Source organism: Canis aureus, chromosome 21, assembly GCF_053574225.1.
Source record: "Canis aureus isolate CA01 chromosome 21, VMU_Caureus_v.1.0, whole genome shotgun sequence".
NCBI classification, from domain to species: domain Eukaryota; kingdom Metazoa; phylum Chordata; class Mammalia; order Carnivora; family Canidae; genus Canis; species Canis aureus.
In genome coordinates this window covers 2,879,973-2,904,782 of record NC_135631.1, presented here as the reverse complement: position 1 = coordinate 2,904,782, position 24,810 = coordinate 2,879,973, and the positions used below count along the sequence as shown (strand labels likewise).

At 59.4% G+C, this 24,810-nt stretch overlaps 2 protein-coding genes and 1 long non-coding RNA gene across 5 annotated transcripts in view; 2 read left to right on the top strand and 1 right to left on the bottom strand.

The window, feature by feature from the left end:
- The window catches only part of MACROD1 (mono-ADP ribosylhydrolase 1), a 150,887-nt gene that overhangs the window by 90,717 nt on the left and 35,360 nt on the right, over positions 1–24,810 (top strand).
- Positions 1–24,810, bottom strand: part of FLRT1 (fibronectin leucine rich transmembrane protein 1) — an 81,495-nt gene that overhangs the window by 53,838 nt on the left and 2,847 nt on the right. The window lies entirely within an intron of this gene.
- On the top strand, positions 2,940–5,062 carry LOC144292220 (uncharacterized). The gene is made up of 2 exons (XR_013359680.1): positions 2,940–3,749; positions 4,759–5,062. It is a non-coding gene; the product is annotated as an uncharacterized LOC144292220 (long non-coding RNA).

The following is a 24,810-nucleotide window of genomic DNA, read 5'->3' as shown; positions in this document are numbered from 1 at the left end:
AGAGAGGGAGAGAACTCTTTGTGAGGCCCTGGCTTAAAACCCTCCAAGGCCCCAGGCACCCCTGAACAAAGCACCACCTCCTGTGTGTGGCCTCCTGAACCTGCTGCTCTCTGCCTCACCTCTCTAGTGCTCCCTTTGCCCCTGCTCTTCCCCTTGGCACCTTACTCCCCCGCCTCGCCCACCCCAGCCCTCCTCCTGAAACACTGGCCTGCCCACACCCCTTCCTTGGGAACTACTACCTCACCTCGGCCCACTTCTCCTATGGGAGTCTTCTGAGGCCTCAAAGCCTGAGTCAGGTGCCTGTCCCAGGCTCCTCCATCATAACTAATGTCCCCAGCACTGTCACCGCTACATGTCTAGCCTGTCCACCCCACTAGACTGCGCTCATGGTGGAGGGGCTGGACCTGAGTCTGTCTCAGTGACCCTGGTGTCCCTCCTGCCTGTCCTAAGTAGGCTCTGGAGGCACTCAGGAAATGAATGAATAAACAAATGGATGATTAAGGTCCTCGTGAAACTCTGGGCTCCTGGCCACGGGGTGCCCGAGGTATTAGCTGGTAGCCCCCTTCCTGCCAGCCTTCGCTGGGTGGTAGGTGCCAGGCCTGGCTGCTTTTGTGGGGCCAGGGATGGGGGCAACTCAGAGAAAGCCCCCCCTACTCAGTGCTGTTTAATGTCTGGCCAGATGCCCCACCCTCTGCATCCTGCTCTTGTGTCAGGGCCTGCTCTGGGTTTGAACAGGGCCAGAAAGAAGCCAGATTCCCAGCAGCCAGCAGGCAGGTCTCAGGAGAAGGTCATGTGTCAGGCACACACACACATACCTGGCCTCGAATGTCCAGCCAGGCTGAGGCCTAAGGCCTCCCATTCTTTGGCCAAGAGCAAATAGAGACTGTCTGTCCCAGTGCCGGGAAGAAGATGCTGGGGAGTCAGGATTCCGGGATCCCAGTTCAAGCATTGATGGTGCTCAGCCTCTCAGACCCTATGGCCCCCAGTCTGGGAAACCAGAGGTATCAGATGGGCTCCACTTGTAACCAGCAGAGCCTTTTCCAGGTGGGACAACCACTCCAACATGAACAGGGCTGCCCATGGAGCTGGCAACATGGCTTGCTTGCTGTCTGTCCCCAAGCCTGGGCTGTGCAGTTTGGAATTTTTTCCCCCTTCCTGATGTTTTATTCATGTAAACCCAGCCTGCATCTGTCCTCAGAAAACGGGAGAGAAGATGCAGGAGAGAGGAGGAGAGATAGAGGAGCTCAGAGAGGAGGAGACCTCACATATGTATGGGTGTTGCCGTTCAAAGCCAGATAACCTAGAAAGATCCGCGGAAGATGCCCTCTCCCCATGGCTGCCTGACAACAAGAGGAGCCGTCGTTCACATGCGATTCATTGCTACCTCTAAGTCTATCACTGGGTCCTTGTCAGAACTCTCCACAGCTCAGTGGGGAGGGCCCGCCCCCAACTCTGCCCACCCCTCCCCACTGTCTTGGGGGCCAAGGAGGAAGGGGAGCCTTTGTCTGTGTTAATTGCACTGTTAGACCAAAGGTTCTTACTTAGGCTTGCTGTCTAATTTGGGGCCTTTATTAAACATGATTGCTGGCTGACAGCCGGCCAGGAACCAGCCGCGGCTGCTGTGCAGGGCGGGGGAGCTGCGTCTCAGATCCCCACACACTGGGGTGTGTCCCCCGCTCCCCCCGTACTGGTCTCTGCCCCCACTTCTTGCCTCTTCCGGCACACCCTCCATGTCAGCCAGAGCTCAGGACCCTAAAGGCCATTTTAAGCTTTGATGAGCAGAGGGGGAGAAGCTGCAGAGGGTTACTGGCCAGCAGTGGAGATTTTTTAGGGCCCCCAAGGCTGCCCCTCCATAAACTCCTGTTCATCCTTCAAGAAAAGCCCCACATCACCTCCTCCAAAGTCCCTCTCCTCTCCCTCTTTCATGCCCTGGGTTTCCCTGATAGTGATAAGCATAAGCTCTATTTACAGCGTCAATTCCTGTAGCCCTTGGTAACCCTCCCGAGGACACACCAGTACCAGTCTCTCTGTTGTTCAGATGAGGAACCCGAGGCAGAGAGGTTAAGCAGTCAGTCTGAGGGCACATGGAGCCCAAGTTCACTGCTTCCTGCATCTATGCCCTTGACTGCTCTGTCGTGGCCTTCCACTGGCAGGTCTGGTGGAAAGCTCATTCCTCTGGAGACTGCATTGGAGCGATTAAACCCTCACACCATACTGTCATCAGGCCAGGTGGCTTTCCCTCCAAGTTATCTCATTTAATCCCTCATTTAAACCCCCACAGGGAGGTGGGGCAGGAATCTGTCCCCATGCAGCTGTGGGGTTCCAGCCCCAGGCTGGGCCAAAGCACAGAAGTGGCTCAGAGCCTACGTGTGTGCTGGGAAGGCTAGCCTGGGAGTTGGTGTCAGAGCAGAGGGCCCCTCCTGCCTTCCCCACCAGCCCCTGCTACATGGGACCTCCAGGCACACCAGTCCTCTGTAGGCCTGGTTTTAGGGTGGCAACTGGGGCCTCAGGCTGGGTCTGAGGCCCCAGAAGCAGGGCAAGTGCTTTGAGAGCCTCCCCTCAGAAGCTTCACTACAGATGACACAGAGCAGGGCTCCTTCCCTGCCCAGCAGGGATTTGACATTCTTGTCAAATGTCAGCATCTGTCAATGTGGCTCCAGCCCCAGAGCCTAGAACAGTGCCTGCACGGGGTAGGTATTCAGTAAATCCTGATGGAGTTGTTACAAAAACCTCACACTCACCCCAGTCTGGGTGCCAGCGTACAAGAATCACTGGGCTAGGGACACCTGGGGGGCTCAGCGGTTGAGCGTCTGCCTTTGGCTCAGGGCGTGATCTTGGAATCCAGGATCGAGTCCCACACTGGGCTCCCTGCATGAGCCTGCTTCTCCCTCTGCCTGTGTCTCTGTCTCTCTCTCATTGTCTCTCATGAATAAATAAATAAAATCTTAAAAAAAAAATCACTGGGCTAAACTGGCTGCAATCTCTGATGCTTCTTTCAGCCCCCCTCCACATCCAGAATGCCACATCTGACTTGGCAGATATAGTACCCCAGGATTTGGGAAGACCTCTACCTAAGCCCAGCCCAGGTCAGCCCACAAACTTGGGGATCCCTCGGGTGGGGAGGCATTCAGGGCTCATCACTTGCACACTGATTCATGGCCCTCATGTTCCTTGAGCATCTACTATGTGCCAGGCACTGTGCTAGGCACAGAAGGCTGCCCAAAGAAGAGCAGGGGAGGTGCGGTCCTCATGGAGTGGTAGGACCAGACTCCTGTGCAAAACGAGAACTGTAGGTCCAGCCAGAGAAGTGAAGAGGAGGGACTTCCTGTCTGGGGAAATTCCGGAGGGCTTCACAGAGGAGCGGGCATTTGAGCAAGGCTGGGTGGACATCCCCTAGCAGAGAAGGGGCCACGGCATGTCAGGCAGAGGCGTGGACAATGTCTGAGAGGTGGGAACAAGGTGATATTTGTTGGGAAAAGTAGCAGAGAGAGGCAAGTGGAGATGGTTGGAGCGGCAAGGGCCACAAGTACCAGTAAGATTGGAACCTGATGTTCCACAGAGGGAGGTCCTAGGATGACTGCCTAACTTGGGGCCAGAAGGAGGCCTTTGCACATGCAGATAATTCAGTGGGGCAAGACGGTGGCGGGTGGCACCCAGGGCCCTGCATTTTGAGCAAGGCCCGGCGGGCGTTCGGTGCGCGCGGACGGGTGGAGGATGGACAGACGGACGGACACTGGGGTCTGAGGCAGGTGAGTCTGGGGCTCACGCTGTCCGGCTCAAGAGGGACCCGAGGGCTCCGGGGGCTGGCCGGGGCGGGGGGCGGGGTCCGCAGGCCTGGCGCATCCTTCTCCCCGGGCAGAAGGACCCTCCCCTCCAGCTGGGGCGGGGACGGAGGCGCGGGTGAAGGAAGGGCGGACGGCGGGGAGTGAGCGGGCGCATCCATCTGCCCTGACAGCCGGCAATTACACCGCGTGATCGCCAGATTACTCCAAATGCATTTATTACAGGGGTTAGAAGCGGGGGACTTATTTACTGGCAAATCCATACTCATTACAAGACTCAGCCTAGCCTAGACGGAAAACAACTCAACTGAAACAAATAATTACCAAAGTCCTTCCAGCGCGAGGCTCTCAGGTGGTTGGGGCGCGGGGCTGGGGGCGGCGCCTGGCCCTTCCCACCGGGAAAAGGGAGGAAGAGGCCGAGGGTGAGGGTGCAGCCCGGCCGCCGCGGTGCGCATGCCCGCCAGGCTCATGAATATGCAAACGAGCCCCGCGGGCGGGGCGGGGCTAACCCTCGGGTGCCCGCGGGCCGCGGCCGCCGCCCACCCCCTGCGGCGCGCGCGGAAGCAAAGGGAAACGAACGCGACCTGGGGCCCGAGGCTTCCAAAACGGGGCTTTTGAGAGGTGGCACTAGTCCCGCATTTTCCAGGGAAAGAAACGCTGGCATGGAGCACAGGCTCCACGGTGGCCGAATGAATGAAAGGACCCGTGAACGGAAGCATCTCCCAGACAGACCTTGCCCCGGGCCGGAGCAGGACCCACTCTTGGGCCCTCAGGCTGGGGCATGGAGGGTCCCCTTCCCCGGGTATCGCCGGCCTCACGGGCACACACAACTGACGAACGATGGGCATTCTGGGGGCGTAGACTTGGGGAGCGCCCAGGGTGCAGACTGGGCTCCCGCACCCGCCAGGGGCTCTGGGGCTCCAGGAACAAAATCAATCTTTGTTGCTTTTTTTTTTTTTTTTTTTTTTTTTTTTAGCACAGACACAGCTGGCGGGACTCCTGCTCCCATTTTACAGATGAAGCTACTGAGTCCCAGCCAGGGGCAGGGGCAGAGGCAAGCGCGGTCCGCTCGCTCACGGTGGGGAGCTCCCCGCCGCGCCCTCCCCTCCCGGCCTCCTGGACCGCGGTGGCGGCGATCAGTGCCCGCGTGGGGAGCTGTCAGGCCGATTGAAATGTGGGCTCGGCCTCTCTGCCCGCTGGGCAGATGCTGGCACCGCCACCCGCGCCTTAAATATTCATTCACTTGACAGAACACTAATTAAACAAAGTAAGGTGCATTATTACTTGATTAAATTTTTTATTGTCAGCTTAATTGGTCTGTTAGTTGCCCCTTAGGGAGTTGTTCGTCCGCCCCCCACCCTCTCGCGCCGAGTGGCACGGGGCCCCGAGCTGTCCCTGCGTCGCCCTTCCCCGCCCGCGGAGCACGTGGGCGCTCCGCCCGCAGCCCCCAGCCCAGCTCCGGGTGTGCGAGCTTGAGCCCCGCCCCCAGGGCCGTCGAGGTTCCTCTCCTGCTGGGTCAGGGTGAGAGTTGCAACCAATCAGAACCCGAGGGCGGCCTCTCGAGGTCAGGAGGCCCCACCTCCGAACCTGAGGCCCAGCGAGGCTTGGACGCGGGGGGCTTCCAGTGGGCTTGGAGTGGCGGATGATGTACTTTTCTGGCCGGGGCCTCCATTTCCCTCTCTGCACCACCGCAGGGCTGACCCCGCAGACCCCTGATCATGGTCCGCCCACCACAGGGCCTGAGAACGCCCGCTCAGAGCAGCCGAACCCACCTTCCTTGTCGGACTTAACACCTTGGAGGGCACCTCCTCCCACCACCCTGCAGAGAGCGAGGTAGCTGCTGCCCTGCTGCACTCCTGTTGAGATAGGTGCTCCCTCTTCCAGGTCAGGGGCTGGACAGAGCCACCTTAGTGGAGCAGGAACCTGCACCTTCCCTCCTCCCTCTTCCCCATCTCAAACGTGCTTCTCCCCCTCCCCCACGGGGTGATGGGACTCTGGAGCCAACATCTGCCCTTCAGGCAGCCGGCCCCTTCTCCCAAGTCTGTCCTCTGCGGTTGCAATGAATTAGAGCCAGGGGCTGTTTCTTCCTTCCAGCACTAGCCAAACCCCTGTGTGAGCCTCAGTTTCCCTAGTGCTAAATGGGTGCCTGTCCTCATCCAATGAGCAGAATTTGAGTGCTGGCACAAAAGGAGGAGTGCGTCCTCTACGCTGGGCCAACTGCTCACTCTGAGGTCCCAGCCGGTCCTCCTATCCCTGCCACGAGGGCACAGCCCCACCACCCCGGTTTACAGATGAGGCAGGGGGTCCCTGAGGGCTCCGAGACTTGTCCAGGGTGTCATATGGGGTAGCAGAGGACAAGGCTGAGAAAGGCAGCTGGCAAATCAGGGGTGTCTGTACTGTTCATACACCCACTTGCCAGTTCATCAGCCCGGCAGCAGGAATCTGTTCTGAGGTTGGGGACAGGAAAGAACATGTGGCCTTCCCAAGGTGGCTTGGGTCCTTGTGTCACACCCCTACCTCCAGCCATGCCCAGTGCGAAGTGGGGAGGTGCCCATCACTGGGCTCACTCACCCTGCCGCTGCCCTGTCCACACCCTCCCACCCTCCAGAGAGGATCCAGGCCCCACCGATGACAGAGGAATCGTCTGGCCACCCCAGAAGCCGCCGTTGGCAAGCAGGAGGCGAGGTAATTGGCATTGCTGGCCGAGGGAGCAGGAAATGAGCGGCCGCAGCCCATGTGGAGCGGGAAGCTGTTCAGTGTCATCAGTCTTATCTGGGAACAGGCTGCCCAATTATGGGGCCGTGCCCGCTGCACTCAGCAGCTGCCGGCTCTACTGCTGCCCCCTCCCCAGTGTCCTCAGAGCATCTCTGGGCCTGGGGCATCTGCTGCCCCTTCCAGAAGGCAGGAGGTGGCTACCCAGAGAGAGGCCTACCCCGATACTCCCGAATTCAGGTGTGCAGTTGCAGGCGCCCCCCCAGCCAGGCCCAGCACACACAGGAGTAGCTGCTAGGTCCTCCTCTCCCAAAGACGACTGTCCAGGCCGAGCCCTGGGCAGGGCTGTCTGTTCTAAGTATCCCTTCAGGGAGCTGAGATGAGCAGTGAGGAGCACACAGGCTGGCAGGGGTCTCCAGCTGCCCCGTCCCACGGCTCCCTCAGGGCGAGAGGTACAGGTCACCCTGGTCTGCTGCTCCACCCCCTCTACCAGCCACCAAATGAGAGGATTAATAATTCTGTGGGTGGACAATGCTCAGAAACACAGTGCCACTGGGGGCCGTGATAAGGTGTCATAGATTAGGGAAATAGGACTATAATGGGTTTGCAATTGTACATAACACAGCCAGATATTAGCAGATCTCTGAGCTGTGGCTCAGAGACCCAAGAGAGGAAGGCCATCCCAGAAGGGCTGAGCCCAGGGTGGGGCTGGGCTGCCCTTCGGGACCAGAGACTGGGATGCATGGGGCAGAGCTGTCTGGGCAGCCACAGCCCAGGAGTGGCACCGGGCAAGAATAACTGGCTTTGGGATTGAACCCACCTGAGTTCAAATCCATGCCTCCATTTCCCCATCTATAAAGCAGAGGTACAGCCGTCTGCTCAAGGGTCATGGGAATTCAATGGGCTCATGAACCTCGTGCTCAGTAAATGCCCATTCCCTTCCTCTCCCTTCTTCCTCCTTCCACAAGTCTCCAGCATTCAGGTCTTGTCAGGCCCCGCTTTCTGGGAAGGTCTCCCTCTGCTCTGCAGACATGTTGAGGGGTCCCTGCACACAGCCCCCTCTCCTGACCTGGCCCTCTACTGTGGCAGGAGCGGTGACAGGTGCTGTGGAGTGACTGTCCCTCCCCCAGCACACCCTTATGGCAGCCACAGTCTTCCTGTTTGGAGACCCCCTTCCAGCAGGCAGAGAGGATGCCCTGGAGTCAAGGCCCCATCTTAAGGTCCAGTCAGATAGCCTGAAGATGTCAGCCCATCTGCCCCCTCTTCATCTGAAAAAGGGCCATAATGGCCTGTTTGGCCCTGGCGAACACTGGCTTGGCTCTGCATCAGGTCTCCTTGCTAACTGGGAGCTTCCTGAAGGCCAGGACTAGGTCTCTCTGACTCCTCTCTGTCCTCGAGGCTGGCCCTGAGTGGTCACTGCCCATGAGGTTCTCACTCCACCCTCAGCGGGTGATACTGCTTACGTGGACAAGGCAGAGAAGGAATCCTGCCATTTCTCTGGTTTAAATACAGGAACCCACCTGCTCTCGGTCCACAGGTGGGGGGAAACTGGGAAGAGCCAGCAGTGGGCTGTCCCCTCCTCTAAATCCAGCCACCAGGGCCACCAGGTGCTAAGGAACCAGATGAGCCTCCTGAAAGCCATGTGTAGTGGTAACAGGTGTACAGAGGACTGGCCTGCAAGGAGAGGCTTCTTGGGGGAACAGAGGCCAAAAGGAAGGCCAGAGCAGGCCTTGGGCTGGCCAGGGATACCAGGGAGGAAGAGAGGGGGCTGTCTTTGTGGCAGTGAGCTTGGGGTGTAGACCAGCCCCAGGCCTAGAGCCTTGGAGAGTACAGATGTGATTTCTAAGACAGGCCAGTGTTCTTCCCAGGGCGGTGGGACAGGCCCCTCACCTGTGCCTCAGGCCTCAGCTGGGGGTTCATACCACCCCTGCCCACATCATGGAGACCCCAAGACTGGCTTAGCACCCGCCCTGGGTTCTCAGCTATCCCTAGCGGGCACTACTGGTGGGCAGGGCCCCTGGGGAGCCTTACCCTCCCAACCCGTGAGCTCTGCACTTGTACGACAAGCAGCCCGGCCCGCCGCCACCCAGACCCAGTGCTCACTACCCCAGCCCCCCAGCCCTTACAGACTGGCTGGGCTGCGGTGGGGCTGGTGGCCCACCTGTGCGCCACCCCCCCACCGCCAGCTGTCTGTCGGCTGTCACTTACAGATGGGCCCCATCTCTGTCCACTCTGGTGAAGCCTCCTGTTCCCACAGCTGCTCCCCTTTCCTCACCCCTCCTCCCTGCAGCCGGCTTGGCTAGGCTGTGGGTGTGAATTTCCACCAGGAGGGAGGGCCTGTTCCTTCTGGCACTGAAGCAGAGCCTGGGGGGGGCTGGGGGAGGGTTGGGAGTGTGGGAGTGGCTGTGCCTTGCCACCGCTCCTCCGGGAAGGCGGCCAGGCCTAGATGGCCCGGAAGACTGATAGCAAAGTGGGCTCTGGTCCCAACTGCCTTGGCTCCGTATGGGGGGAAAGGGAAGATCATAGTAACCTCCCGAGCCCCCTTTCCTCTCCTTCCTGCCTTAATATACCCTCCTGCCAGCAAGGATAAGCTGCTCCCATTTTGTGGATGGGAAGCCTGAGGCCCAGAGGACTGACAAGGTATCTCGGGGGCCTGTCACTCACGTGAGTTCCCTGAGTGCCCTCCCCACGTGGCTGTCATCAGGAGACTCTGGCTGTCCCAGCAGTCCAGAGGGACAAGGGCACACCCACAATCACAAGCCAGGCCTAGTCAGAAGAACTGTATCCAGAGGGATACAGTGCCTTCTGTACAGAGGAGAAACCAAGGCAGTGCAGAGGAGTGGGGCATACACCTGGCATTCCACCCCACAGCCCATCAGCCATCCATAGATATTTCTTGCTTATCTAATGTGCCAGGCCCGGGGGAACAGAAGGGAGATGAGGTTCCTGCCTCCCCAGAGCACACTGCTCAGGAGCCGCACTATGTAGAGAATGTCACATCGTGCTCTGTGCGGGGAGAGGACACAGGTGAGATGCTCCCCGCTCCTCCCTGGCGCTATGGGAGGGGGAGGGGAGCCATCTAGGAGGGGGACAAGCAGACCCCAAGCGGCCTGCTCCCACCCCCAGACTCCCTGTGCCATCCCCCCTTGGCCCCTGTGAAGCGCCTGTCTCCCACGGTTCCTGCTAATGAAGGGTAGCTCCACCCACCCAGAAACTGGTTTGCTTCCAGCTGGTATTTAAAGAAGTGTCTCTGAGTTTGACAGTGGCGTTTGTTGTTCCCATTCCTATCTTCCGCCTACCGTACAGTGCCCCCCTCAAGGTAAAACAGAAGCAAAGCAACCAGCTGCTCCTCACCACCCCCGCCCCCGCTCTGGCCCCAGGGGAGCGCCTCGTCCAGCCTGGGCTTTGTGCCAGGCCCTGTGGCGGGCACAGTGGATTCAGAGACCCACTAAGGTCCAGGACTGCTCTCAGGACACATTGGTTGGCTGTGATGAGGGTCAGCTTCTGGCTCAGGCTGGGGAAGCAGTGAAGGCTTCCTGGAGGAGGCAGTGTCAGCAAAGAAAAGGAAGGCAAAGGTGGGTGGGGGCCAGACTGCAGTGGGTTGGGCAATGACAGGTGAGAGAAATTTAAATGTGAAGGGGAGGGATCCCTGGGTGGCGCTAAAGGCAGGCGCGATCCTGGAGACCCAGGATCGAATCCCACATCGGGCTCCCACGTCGGGCTCCCGGTGCATGGAGCCTGCTTCTCCCTCTGCCTATGTCTCTGCCTCTGTGTGTGTGTGTGTGTGACTATCATAGATAAATAAAAAATAAAAATTAAAAAAAATAAATGTGAAGGGGAGGAGTGGAAGACAGTGGAGGGGAAAGGAGAGGCCCTGGGGGGTGGCTTTTGAAAGAAAAGCTAGAAAGAAAAGCTAGAATGTCCTTAAGAGCTGTTGGGAAAGCACCTCCAGAAGACAGGATGAGTGACAAAGGAAGGATTCCTCAACAGGAGGGGGGACACGGAGGCCCAGGGCAAGAAAGTTTATGGGTTAGACAGCCAGATGGAGGGGGATTTCTGTGGTCTGAGAAGTGAGAGACAGGGTGGATCTCACCCATTTGGAAGATGAGGAGGCAAGGGTGCAGGAAAGTGCCTAAGATGAGAGATAAAGGGTGAGGGCATCCTGAGGAGAGCACCCACTGTGTTGAGATCTGCTGGCGGAGCCACCATGGCTCACAGAGTGGTGTCTGGCAGGCACTCCGCTCAGGTCTCCTGGGGAGGCAGCGACTGCCCGCCTTTGGAAACTTGTTAACATTCCCCACTGTCGGACAGTCCTTGCTCTCTCCTGTTGAGGCCAAGCCAACTATCTCTGCGAGGCCCAGCCATCCTGGAGAAGGCTGCCGTCTGTCCTCTGGCCCCAGGGAGACCCTCCTCACTCCTGCGCGCTCTGCTAGGCACACCGAGGGCAGAAGTGTGTTTAAGGCAGCCTCACCCTCTCCGGGACCTCCGTGGGTCCCTGTCTCATAAAGACTTCTCCAGGGAGCTGGGAGCCTCCTTGGCCTCTTTTCGTAGGTCCTCTCTGAGTCTTTCCTTCTGGCTCTGGTTAGCACACCTCTCTTCCTGCCTGGTGGGAGCAGCCTGGGATGCCTCCTGCCACCCGAGGCCGGGCCTGCCTTCCTGAACTGGGCTGGAAGACAAGCCAGTGGCATCATCCAGCATAGCGTTCAGCACGGTGCCTAGCACATAGGAAACACCTGGTAAAGAAACCAACGCCAGGTCACAGAGGTGGCAGGCAGGATGGCGTGGAGGGAACCGGGGATGCAGCCTCACCGTTGAGCCCTGCCACTAGCTCTGGGTGGCCCTGAGTAGTAGACTACTTCCCTTCTCTAAGTCTCGGTCCACATTTGCCCCCGGGGCAGGTGGCTGTGCAGAGCCAAGGAGTCCTGGGGTCCTCCTCCCATGGGAGATGCAGACATCCTGGCCCAGCCCCCTTGGACAGCCATCTCCAAATCCCAACCTGCAGGAAACCCGTGGGCTGCGGCAGCTCCGTTTGCAGAGCCCGGCCTGGTTAATCTGCTTCATTAAAGGCACTAATTAATTGGCTTAATTAAAAGGGTAACCTGGAAGCCAGCAGAACTACCTCCTAAAGAGGCACGAGGCTATGTGGAGGCAGCCCTGGAGCCAAAGAGGGGAGCCCCACACCTCCCCCTGCCCACCTGCCATCAGCATGCCCATCCAAGGGCCCTCAGCCCAGCCCAGCCCAGCCCATGCTGGTGACTGCAGACCCTCTCCCCAGCCCACATGCCCCTCAGTCAGGTGCACCGCTTGGCTACAGTTAAAAGCCTAGAATACAGCAGCCATAATTAAACCAGGCATAGGCAGGTTGCCACTGATAAAGGTTAACAGGCCAGGAGGGAGGAATGGCATGGTAAGGAGGCCGAGCCTGGCCACGCTGCGCCTGTCCCGTGGGGAACCGGGAGGGCCCCATCAGGGGGCATTACTGGCTCTGCGGCAGTACACCACCCAGGCAAGGAGCCCCCTGAACCGCAAGCTTCCGCGATCCCAAAGCACTAGATTCAGAAGAGAGTTTAAATCCCACCTCCACCTCTATGAGGCACCTGGGTGGCTCAGCTGGTTAAGCGTCCATCCACTCTTGATTCCAGATCAGGTCATGATCTCAGGGTCACGGGGTCAAGTCTCATCTCAGGCTCTACTCATGGAGCGTGCTTCAGATTCTCCCTCCGCCTCCCCCCATTCTTGTGGTCTCTCTCTCTCAAATTAAAAATCTTCAAAAAAAGAATCCCACTTCCACCTCTGGAGGCTAGGTGGCCGTGGCAAGGTGCTTTGCCCTTCTGAGCCCTTGTCCTCATATGCAGAACACCTGCCGGGGGGGCCTGGCAGCTTCCCCTCCCAGGCAGGCCTTCCCCAGGTTTCAGCTTAGCAGGAGAGAGTGCTGGGATTGATTAGCCATGTCTGTCCAGGGCAGTCCCTGGAGTGTTTGGAGTATAGGCTTGTGTGCCACTCTGGTCCCGCCCATCCTGCCAGCCCCTGTCAATGCTTCAAACCTTCCCCACGGCGACAGGAAAATAATTCTCACAACTCCTCACAGCTCGCGAAGGTGTTCTTCCAGACAATATTCATTTGAGTTTCCTGTCACCCTTCATTTGGAACCGAGCATCCCTACTTTAGAACTGAAGCTCTGGGTGGCTTGTTCTGAGGTATCTTTCAAGGAAGGAATTTGTTGTGGTATGGGGGACCCGGCCCTCCTCTACCCCACACACTCCCCAGGACACCAACCAAGTTCATGAGCAGCCCACACCTTTGACCTTGACAACCTCCCACCTGAGCGGGAATGTCATAAACCCGTGACACAGGGCCCAGGGACCAAGTAGCCTCAGAGCATTCGCTCACGGCCCCTCAAAACCCCAAGAGAAGAAAGACAGGACCCCAGACAGACTGAGGGTGGCCTCTGGGATCCAGAGGAGCTCAGTCAGGCCCTGGTGTCCTTAGCGGGCAGGCAGGCAGGGGGGTGAGACCAGATGCCACGGGAATACAGAGGTGTTGGGAGGAGTGAGGAGTGGGGGGAATCCCAGAGCCCTAGCCCAGCCCACGTGAGGGGCCAGCCCAGGGCTGGTGGACACAGCTGCTGTCAACTCATGGCCCTCTCCCACGCTGGAAACTGCAGTGGTGGCGGCTGTCAGACCAGACAGATTTAGTCTCCACACAAACAGCTGTTAGCCTGCTCGCCGACAGCTCTGCTGCCGCCTGGGAGCCAGGAGTGAGGTTCCAGTGAGGGTGCCCCCGCCCTGTCATCATGAGACTCAATCAGCACCAGGCCCTGGGGAGGGAGGGGTTGCTGCATGGCTGTTACCACCTACGGTGTCAGGCCAAGCCACCAGGGGCCCCCACCCCACCAGCCCAACTCCTCCCGGGCTCACAGACCCACGGCCCCACACCATCGCCCCCTTAGGTGCCCCGTCTGTGCTGGTGTGGGCTCTCAGGGCCCTTGGGGTCCTCTGACGCATCAGAACCCTGCCTGGGACCTGGCCCAGAGCCAGTAGGCCGTCTGCACACCGAGCCACAGCTCAGCCCCACTCTATCCTGGGCCACGCAAACCCGTCTGTCCTTCCCGCATCAGAATCCTCGGGTGTGCGTGCGGGCTTGACCGTGCGGCTCAGGAAGGACTGTGCTCCGACAGTGCGTGTTGGCTAGGAGATGCTGACCGGCTGCCGCGTGGCTCTCCCTGCACCAGGCCTGCACGCAGCCCTGGGGAGGGTAACCTGTGGGAGCTGAGGCACGGAGGGGCGCAGTGCAGCCAGGGACGCGGCCACAGCCATGAGGCCAGGAGGCAGTGGAGCCAGGACTGGAGTCCAGGCCATCAGGCTAGATCTGCACTGTGTCCTACCAACAGCTGCACCAGGCTCTGCCCACAGGGTCAGCGGACACCCCGGGGGTAGCCGGCAGGCCGCATCGCTGGCCTTGCCCAGACGCCCTGGGGCAGACTGCACATTCCCAGAAGGGCAAGTAGGGACAGCCCTGGACTCGGGGTCAGGCCCTGGGACCGAGCCTTTGGAGAGCCGTTTAATATCTCCAGGCCTCCGATGCATCCTGCTGATACGAAGCAAGCAGCTCCCGCCCATACCCCAAGCTGCTGTGAGGGTCCAGGGAGGGAACTGTCGATGTTGAGAAGAGGCCAGGAGCCTGACACCTGCCTTCCCTGCAGGGGTCACCTCCGCCCTGGACAGGAGGCACTGTGGCCCGAGGGCCTAAGGGAGGGCCTGATTTCCTGTCCACGGGAGAGAGCCCAGGGGAAGAGCAGATCATCACCCTCATCATTTCACCAGACCGCTTGTTATGAATATTAATAGCATTAATTATTTCTAATCCAGCATCCAGGCCTGGGCTGGCCGTGAGCGATCCCCAGGCCATCAGGCTCTGAGGGAGGACTGACCTCCCTGGAGCTGTGGGGTTTGGATCTGAGACATATCCTTTCAAGGGCAGAGCTGGGAGGGCGCCTGGGTGGCTCAGTGGATTGAGCATCCACCTCTCAGTTTCGGGTCAGGTCGTGATCTCGGGGTCATCGGATCAGCATGGAGTCCACCTGGGGTTCTCTGTCTCTCCTCCCTCTGCCTCTTCCCCTCCCCCTCCTCGCATGTGCTCTCTTGCTCTCTCTGTAAAATAAATAAATAGAATATTTGGGGGAGAACCAAAGGGCCGGGCTAGGAGGGCGGGGGTCCAGCCCAGCCCTGCCCCAGCAATACAGGGATCTGCAGATAGGGCTTCACCTGTGGTTCTCCTAGGAAGGCGCTGGACAGAATGGGCACCCATTTCACAGATGGAGAAATGGCTCCAGCTCGGAATGAGAAGGCAAGCTCAGCAGCTGGTTTGCACCTGCCCTGCAGAAGGTCACTGAGCTGCTTCCTGGCCCCAGCCCAAGCCCCCATCCCTCCCTCAGAGCAAGCACCTCCAACCCTGAGCCATAAGGATGTCTGTACCAGGGGTCAGGATCCTGCGGAGGAGGGAAGGGCTGGTTAAAGCAGCTGAGCTAGGAGACCCAACTGCTCAGGGATTCTGACCTCAGGAGTTTGCCTGGGGACAGATGCCTCAGTTTCTTTAGTATCACAGAGATAATAATGGTGCCCCCTTTATAGGGTCGTTACAGGCATCAGCCACTAATGCAGGGAAATGCTTCGTACTGGGCCTGGCACACGGCAAGCACTCACTTTGCTGGTGTTCCCCCTCCCCATCCAGGATGAGTGGGTGGTACCCCGGTGAACAGCATAGCTGGCAGGCCTGTGTTCAGTCCCCAAGGTTGTGGGGCTTGGGCCAGACCCCCTTCCCTATTCTGTGCCTCAGACTCCCTGACTGCACAATGGGAGTATAGCCCAGTGGTCTCTGAGGCTCCTTCTACCGGTGACTACCAGAGGGCTCAGCTACCTACCGGTAGGTACCGACTACCAGAGGGCTCAGTCACCTACCGGTGACTACCAGAGAGGCTCAGCCCCTCTTCCTGGGACTCCATCACTTCCTCCAAGGTCTCCCCCCCACCACCCCTGCTGGGGTTTTTGTGCCTCATCTACAAAGTGCAGGCAACCATCTCAGCTGTCCTGAAAGGTAAGGACCAGGCAGGGAAGCTGTATGTGAGACACAGTCTGCCCAATACTACCCTGGCCAGGCCCCCTCACCATCTCTCAGGGCATCAGTTTCCTTGGCTCCAAACTGGGGTGACAGGGCCTCCCTCATACTGGACTTCAGTGCAGATCAAGCAAGGCAGTTGGAGCCCTGCGGGGCCAGGGCAGATAGTTATTCAGGTACCCGGTGGGGATGGCGGTACCTGAGGCTTACAAACAGGCTCCAGAGTGGGACCCTGTGCTCCCCTTTGAGTTATGTGACATGAAATGGTGTCTTAACCCCCTAGAGCCTCAGTTTTGTCATCTGTGAAATGGGACAAATAATTGTGCAAAACCTGTAGGGCTGCCTTGAGGAATCGATGAGGCAACACATGCAAGTGCCTACCAGCAGACACATGAGGAGCTCCACGAATGACAGCAGTCCTTGTGGGCACTGTGTTTATTGCTAACCGTCCAGCTTCCACACCCCCTCCCCAAACAAGCCTGACTCAGGCCAGGGGCGGGCCCCCTCTGTGATCAGATCTCTGAGCTGGGAGGGGGGCTTCTGGGGACAGACCACACCCATCCTAGGCCCTCCATGGGTCCAGGGCAGCCCTCACCCCAGGGAGGTCCCCAGCCTCCTGCAGACAAGAGCCTCTGTCCTGATGACCCCAGGTCAGAGCAGGGGCAGCCCGCTGGCACAAAGGCTGGGCTCTGTCTGTGCCCACAGCGGGGGCAGCTGCCCGTGAAGGGCCCTCCTGCCACAATGAGGCCTTTGAGCAGCTGCCGGCGGGGAGCTGAGCTGTCCTTGAAGGCCTGGCTCTCATAAGCTCTGTCTGTGAGGCCACCCTGCCAGGCCGGCAGCTGCTGTGGGGGCAGGGCCCTCACCCCACTCCCTGCTGTGGGCACACAGCCTCCCCAGCCTCTCATGGGGAGGTCTCTGGCCAGAGCAGGCTGCAGGCCAGAGAGCCAGGTGGGGTTTTGGGGTACAGGGCTGCCCCGCTCCCTGCTCCAAAGGGATAGTCCAGGCCTTGCATGTGGAACACGGGAAAGCCCCCATCTCCCCGACCCAGGGATCCCCAACACCCACCACTGCAGGGCTGGGGCTATGCCTCCCTGTGCCCTCTCTTGGCCTCAGTCTACTTGTCTGTAAAAACGGAGCCTCCAAGCACATCCACCATCCCGACCCCCGACCCTTGACCCCCAGCATCTGTGTGAATGTGAATCAAACAGGACTGATGTTTAATGCTCTACTCGGTGCCAGAAGGGTGGTGAGGGCTCAGGGGGTGCCAGCCAGACTACTATCCCATCGCTGCTCAGCCCCTGACCTAGGGGGGCACCTCAGCCTGGTGGCCGAACCTCCCCAAGTCTTGGGTTTCTCCTTAATAAAGTGGGCTAATGCCCCTTTTCAGGGTTGCTATAAAGAGAAAGCCATTTATCAACTTGCCTCTGGTTTGGGAAGCCTTGGTTGGATAAATGAATGAATACCAGAAGCAGCACCTCCTAGGGTCTGGGGAAGGAAAGGAGGAGGAATAAAAGTGGGTGGAGGTGGGGCAGACGTGTAAACCATCACAAAGGAGGCCTGCCAAGTGCTGGGGGGATGGGAGGCAGGAAGAGCTGGTTCCTCAGGCCAGTCAGGGAGGGCTTGATGAGGCAGGCAGCATTCGTCCAATGTGGGGAGTGAGGGTGGCCTTACCCACACAAGAACAGCAAAGGGGTGAGCCACATCATCCACGGGCCTGATGGGGGAGAGACTGGAAGAAAGGCGGGTAGGCCAACTGGGACCAAGCTGAGAAAGCCTGAAATGCCCAGCCAAGGGCTTTAGACTCCATTTCTCAGGAAAGAAAAAGCCAATGATGATCTCCAAGCTAGAGGTTTGATTAAGTATGAGCTCTTTAAACATCTGGCAGTATGTGTGCTAGACAGGCCGGGTTCGGGGAGGCCCAGCAGCCCATCTTTCCCATCACTGCAGGTTAGAGAGCCAGCCAGCCAGGAGGGTGCATGACAGGGACTCGGGCCAAGCACAGCCACCCAGGACCTGACCCTCTGTGGGGTCCTAGTCCCAAAGCCAGCCCTGCCTGGGGATCCTGAGGCATGGAGGGGCTGCCCACCCCCGGGCAGACTGGCACCCAGCACAGGGGAACCTTTGAGAGCCCAGAGCCAGCCTGGGTTCAAATCCCACTCTGCCCCACCTTTGTGCAAATGAAGTCACCTCTCTGAGCCTATCTCCTCATCTGTAAAGGGGGGGGGCAGTTAAGGACGCCTGAGCCCCACAGTGCTGCTGTGATGATTAAGTTGGACAATGCAGAGAGGGGACCCCTGAGGAAGACTTCTCTGGCCTTCCTCACCTTGGAAGGGGGCCACTGGGAAGCCGGGAAGCCAGGTCTCCGTGGGGCCTGCCTAGAGGCAGTAACACTGCTAAGAGAGGCTGGGCTGTGTGACTGGGATCCTCTGTGCCTCAGTTTCCTTATGAGGTGAGGATTGGGACGCCGTCCAGGAAGCATTCAACATAAAGCATGCGCTCATGGTCCTCAGGAGCTGCCATCGTTGCTCCCCAGCGCCTTAGGAGGCCAAGGCCACTTCCTGTTTCATGGCATCCAGGGGTGCTGGGACTTGTGCAGCCACACAGCTGGCCCACATGGGTGACGTGGGGTCTCTCAGCTGCTCCTTTCTGGCGACCCGCCCCCCATCCCTGTCTGCAGACCCCAGAGGCCATCTCTCAACTCTGCCCCCTCAGGAGCCAGCAAAGTTGCCACTGCCTCCCACCTGGGCCAAAGTCAGCTGCAGGAGTCTTCAGCCACATGCACACCATCCACACCAGAGTCTGGCAATCAACAAAGCTTGGGGGGTACCCCCTCCGTGGCAGGTCTGGGTCTAGGGTCTCGGATTCTCAGAACCTCTACCAGTCCCCGGAGGACGCAGCCTTCACCTCCCCAAGCCCTCCCCCGGCCCCGGGCCCAGCCACCCCAGTCGCACCCTCACAGGCCTTTACCCACCTCCCCCGCCCTGAACTGGGGAGGGAGGGTGCACCCCCACCCAAGCTGCCCCACGGAAGAGCCCACGCCGCAGAAAGCGGCTGAGTAAATAATGACATTTCCTCCTCTCTCCTGTGCTCTTCGCCCCCTTTCCCTTCCACAAATAAATTATCAACATGCCCAGGTCCCGGCGGAGCGGAGCATATCGCAGGGAACAATGAAAAAGCTTTTTTTTTTTTTTTTTTTTTTTTTTTTTTTTTTTTTAAATTTTTATTTATTTATGATAGTCACACAGAGAGAGAGAGAGAGAGAGGCAGAGACACAGGCAGAAGGAGAAGCAGGCTCCATGCACCGGGAGCCTGACGTGGGATTCGATCCCGGGTCTCCAGGATCGCGCCCTGGGCCAAAGGCAGGCGCTAAACCGCTGCGCCACCCAGGGATCCCTGAAAAAGCTTTTAATAGGATTCCAGGAGCTGCAGCCACTCGCTCACGGGCCTAATGGAGATTGCTCCGTGACCACGGGCCGCTCGCGCCCTCCTGGGCCCCCGCACAGCCTGGCTCCTCCTGGGAGCACCGGGGCCACGAGGCCCAGCTGGGCCACCTGCCAACGTCACGACCACTGGGCCTGGAGAGAAGCGGTGGGGGTGGCGGAGGGACGAAGTGCCCATGTAGGCCAGGCTCATCGCACCTGCCCTGCCTGGGGCTGACCCCTCCAGGAAGCCCCCACCCACCTTCCTCCAGGGCTCGGAAGGCCCCTCTTCTCAGAGCCCTTGCCTGGCTCCTCCCACCCCACGCGTGCTGCATGACGTCATGTGTTGGCAGCCTGCAGGTGCCCACACAGGTGCCCGGGAACGCAGGCCAGGCAGAAGGGCAGGGCAGGGCACTCCAGGAGGCCTAGGCTCTGAGGCCGGAGGTGACAGCTGGCGGACTTGGGCAGGTCCCCAGCTCTGGGAGGGGCCCAGTTGACAGAGAAGCTTCAGAGACAAAGCTCAGGCCCCGGAGGCCTTGGGGTTACCCACCACCTCTGCGCCTCAGTTTTCCATCTGTGAGAGCGTGCAAAAAGACCCAGATGGGACTGGGTCACATCTGACTCAATGGTTGCCCTTCCTCGGTGTGACCTAGGCCAAGTCACTTCACCTGTGTCTCAGTTTCCTAGGGAACAATCAGGATAATTATAGAGCCTACCTCAGAGGCCTGCTGTGGGGATTAATCCAGTGAATACCGACGGCACGTAGCAAGTGCAATCTGTGTCACCTACTGCTAGGACGACAATGACCGCCCTCTCCCACACAGTCATGTGTTGGGGGGCTAACAGGATAAGAGGCTGTGTCCTAGCTATGCGACCTTGGTCCATCCCTTTATCTGTCTGTGCCTGTTTTCCCTTCTGTAAAACAAGAATTGTGAAGCCTTCGGGAGATCCTGCACAGGTAGAGTCCTTAGCATGGCTCCGTGACAGGTGGCCTAGACAGTAAACGCTCGGTAAAAGCAGCCGTGATGGCCTCTCTGCTGCCCTCACGGGATGCATTGAATCCCACTGGTCCCAAGCCTGGCTTCCACCCTGAGGCCTGGCACACAGGAGGTACCCAGAAATCCCCAAGGGGGTCCTGCCTGACCCCACCCTAGAGGACCCAGCCTGGGCAGAAGGTGACATATGAGACCCGACCTTTGCCCGGTAAGGGGCCAGTCAGAGGCTGAGCAAATGCCTTGAGAGCCTGCCTGCCAGATGGGGGGGCCCGAGTGTGGGAGGCTAGTGTGTGCAGCCCCTCCTGGAGGTGCACAGAGCCCAGGGGCAGAGCCCTAGACCTGACGGGGCCTGTCTCATCTGCCCCAGTGTGGTCACTCTAGGTTCCTGTGAAGCCCTTCCATGGACACTGTCACATGCCATCTTCACACAGACCCTGAAGGGCACTCCATCATCCAATTTCACAGGGGTGGAGACTGAGGCACAGCAAGGGAAGCGGTATCCAGGGGCCCCCAGCTGGTGTCAGAGGTTGGATTCAAACCCAGGTCCACCAGACTCCAGAACCGCACACTTTGATTCCACGCAGCCCAGCTGCCTCGTGGTGGGTCCTGACTTCTGCATGGCCCTGGGCAAGGCATTTCTCCACTCTGTGCCTCAGTCTCCCTACTCTCACAGTGGGAAGAAGACGAGTCAGGCAGACCTGGTCAGGCAGAAGTGCCCAGAAGCTGCAGCCCGGTGGTGCCCGGCCGTCTCCATAGCGCGAGCGCAGTGTGACTGGGCCCTTCAGGGCCTTGTGGTCCAACCCCTTGGCCAGCAGTAGTGGGGACACTGAAGCACAGACAACCCTACTGTGACTGGCAGGACAGGGGCGGACGTGTGGTCTGTCTCCCTGGACAGGTGGGCAGTCGACAGGGGGTGCAGCCTCTGGGAGGGGGGGAGGGCTTCCGAGGCCCACTGCCCTCTGAGGAGCCCTCTGTACCCACTGGTCAGTGCTCAGCACTGGACCAGCCCCCTACTCGCTCCGCCGCTGCTTCCAAGCAAGTGGCCCTGCCGAACGCCCACCTGATTACTCGGCTCCCTCCCTGGGGCCGCAAGTTAGGTCACAGCGATGATGCTCTCCAAGTCTCCTCAGGTGGAACAGAGCTGGGGAGGGGGCTGTCACTCCGGCGTTTTGTTCCTTTGCACTCAGCCTCTGCCCTAACAGGGGCCTGGGAAAAAACCAAAGGCAACAGACAGCCCTGTCTGGAGGGCAGGAGGGGCAGGGGCTGCAGAGGAAGGGGCCCTGGGTCAGGTGGCGCAGCCACTCGTGCCTTCTAGCAGAGATGTCCTGGGCGTAGGGGTAGGATGTGCAGTTCATTCACCTCAGGGCCTGGCTCTGCCTGGTTAAGGGAAGGTGGGTTAGGAGGCTTACGTGTGAGCCTGTGTGTGCAAGAGTCTGTGTGGAAGCTCGAGTGATCGAGAGGTGTGAGCACAGCGCACATTTCTCTCCCGTCCTGATGTGGCCCTGGGAGGACGGGGACATGGACAACTCATTCTGGCCAGCTCCAGGCCTGGCCCACCACAAGCAGCTTCTCTGAGAGAGTGAGACCCGCCTGCACCCCACTGAGCCTAAGTCCCCCACTCAGGGCAGGGGCAGCCCAGCCCAGTCCAGGAGCCCAGTGGCTGACTGAAGCCCACCCTGTGCCTTAACTGGGACAGGCATCCTCGGGCCCATTGCCAACTCCCAGGATCCCGGGACTCGCCAGCAGCCAGATTCCCTGAGCAGAATCGGGCCCCTCAAGTCTGACCACAGAGGAGTATATTGAAATCAAGGTCATCCCAGGAAAGCCAGCAGGCAACTGCTGGGCAGGGTCTGCAGGGAACCTTGGTCAGCATCTGAGCCAGGACCTAGGAGGGTGTGTCCCTTGAGGCCAGCCCAGTCCAGTGGCTTTCATCTCGGGAGGCCCAGCTGCCAGCTCGGGCCCTCTGCTGCCACCCATGCCAGCTCCTGATGGGGGCACTCAGTCCTGGTTCACCATTCATGCACCTGGTCATTGACCCCACACTACGCTTAGCACATACTAGGTGCCAAGGCCCCCTGCCAGGCACTGGGGTGCACCAGTGAACCAGACAGTCTCGCAATCCCTGCCCTCTGCCATCCTGGCTGTGCATCCAGCCCCCGACCCCTCCTCCCCAGCCATTCCACCATTTGGGACCAACAGGCCTGGGACCCCCTCCACCAAGAAGCCCTAGGTGTCCCCTACAGCCCCCTAAAAACGCAGCTCTTCTCTCTGCTCCCATGCCTCCACCAGGCAGCCCTAGGCAAGACCACCCCCAGGAAAAGCCCATCCTGGTACCAGCACCCAGTGGCATTTTTAAGGACATGTTCCCGGGCAGCATTTCCCAGGCGTCACCAGGGATGGTGATCCAAGGGGCAATGGGGGGCAGGCGAGACACGAGTAATTTGCTTCTGTAGATAAATGCCGGCTCCTCTCCGAAGCCAGTCCCCCCTTTCTTTCCTCCCTTCCTAGCTAGCACACTCGCTCACTCGCTCTCTCTCTTTCTTTCTTTTTTCTTTTTTTTTTACAGTTTGCTAAATCTGTTGTAATCTGGTGCCAACGAGTAATTCAGGCAGAAGGAGGGAAAGGGGAGTGAAAAAAACACGGCCACAGAGCTGCTTCTTGGGAGGAACACAGACGGGAACAGCCAGGGCGAGTGCCTCAGCAACCCTAGTTTTAATCTTGCTTATTATTAAGTACAAAGCCATGCCCCCCTCCCCCCCCAGCAGCCCAGCCGCTGCCTCCCTGCCAGCCAGGTCCCCCTGGCGCCCCCACCCCCACCCCGCTGTCGGATGCCTGGGTCCTGCACTCTGCCTGGGAGGCAGTGTCCCCTAGTGGTTAGCTGAGCCCCATACAGCCGGGTCCTGGTGCCTCCGTCCCAGCTTCCTCCAGCCCGCCCCTGCTCTGCCCGGTGCCCCATTCAGAGCCAGGAGAGGGTTTCTAAAGAACCCCCTTTGGCACTAGCAGCCCTCCGTCTACATAGGGGCCACTGTCCCATCACAAACAAGCCCAGATATTCTTCCTCCCAGCCCACCAAATGCTGGGTCAGCCTGCCCACGCAGGTGGATACTCAGCTCTCGGAAACAGGGACCCGCGCAGCAGGACTGGGCAGACAGTCTGCAAGGCAGACCCAGGAGTCCTGAGAGATAAAGGTGGACAGGCCAGCAGAGACCCCGGGAGACAGACCACGGTCCAGACGCCTGAGGCTGCTGCATATACCCCCCACGCTCCCCACACCTGCCAAGGGGTCTGCACACACACAGCCCCCCTTTTTGCTCTGTCTGCTAGGCCCATCGTTCTTGTGCTCTTCCTCATTGACTTCTCCCCCACTTCACATATTGGCTCAGGCGCCTCCTTCTGCGACCCCCAGTCCCCAACGGGCTTCTCTGACACCCAGCCTCGCGGGGCCAACACCCGCTCTGCGTCCAGGCTCCCCTACTCTGTGGGAGGGAAAGTTCCCGATTACTGGCTGACCCCTATTCCCAACTCTAGGGTGCCTGAGGGCAAGACTCAGGGTTGTTTTGTTTCCCTCTTTTTTCCCCAGAGTCCAGCACTGTGCCTGGCCCGTAACCAGTGCTCAACACCTAGCTCACGAATAAATGAATGAATGAACAACCGAACAAGCAAATGAACAAGCAAGGAAGGAGGGAGAGAGGGAAAGACAGAAGAGCCAGAGGTGTTACCTCCTTGCCCCCACCTGCCACAGTAATGCCCACGGCCTGCCCCCTCCATCCCCTCCCGCCAGCCCCAGCTCCCCAGCTCCTCAGCTCTCCAGCTCCCCAGCTCCAAGGACAGGAGGCAAGTGAATGGTGAGAGTTTAAAACCCAGGGCTGTGTCGAATCCAGCAAACAACTTCCACAGGCGACTTGAGGCCCCCAAATGCTGACGTCATCTGCAGAGCCGCTGACCCCAGGGAGCAGCTGGGCTCTGGGGGCCCATAGGCGGCAGTAAACAGGCATCCACCGGCTGCGCAGGCAAACAAGGCCTGCACAATGCAGCCCCTCTCTGTGGAACCCTCTCTGCTCCAGCTGCTGCCAGGGAATGTCAAACTGGCTGCTGGGGGTAAGCAGAGCCTGGCAGGGGCACCCTGGGGTCACACTGTCCTTCCCCTCTCCCCTCTGGCCATCCGGCCTGCTCCCCACCACCCCAGCCTTCCCAGGGTGACTGCCCCAACGCAGAGGACAGAATGCACAAGCCAGGGGAGGCCTGAACTTTGTCTCGGGGAAAACAACCCAGGTGGTTCTTGGGGAGGGACCCCCCCCCCCAAATCCACAGAGGGCTGTGCATCCGGGGCATGAGCAGGCGAGAGGCCTCAGCTGGGCCCGCCGTTCCATAGGCCCGGCAGTCTCCCCTAATGGTGAGCACCCACCAGCCAGTCTGGCAGCCTGCAAGTGTTTAAGACCTCCAGCCACATCCACACCCCTCACCACCCTCCTGGTCCATACATCTGCTCACAGCCCACACACCTCATCCTGTGAGGGCCTCAAGGCAAAAACCCCTGAGCCTTACCCCGTCCCTCCTAGAACATTCTCACCGCTGCTTGGGGCCAGGCACTGGAGCTAGCATCCCTGGCAGCAAATGGGGGACATCCCACCTGAAGTGGGCTTTGGTGGCGGGGGTGGGGGCCAAGTCAGTCTCTCCTGTTACCCCAAGGCTAGAAGAAACCCTTCACAAATGAGGGGTAGAGATCCCCAGAGCCCCACATTGCTAAGATAAACTCTGGGCTAGGAGCTTCACATGCAGCAGCCCGTA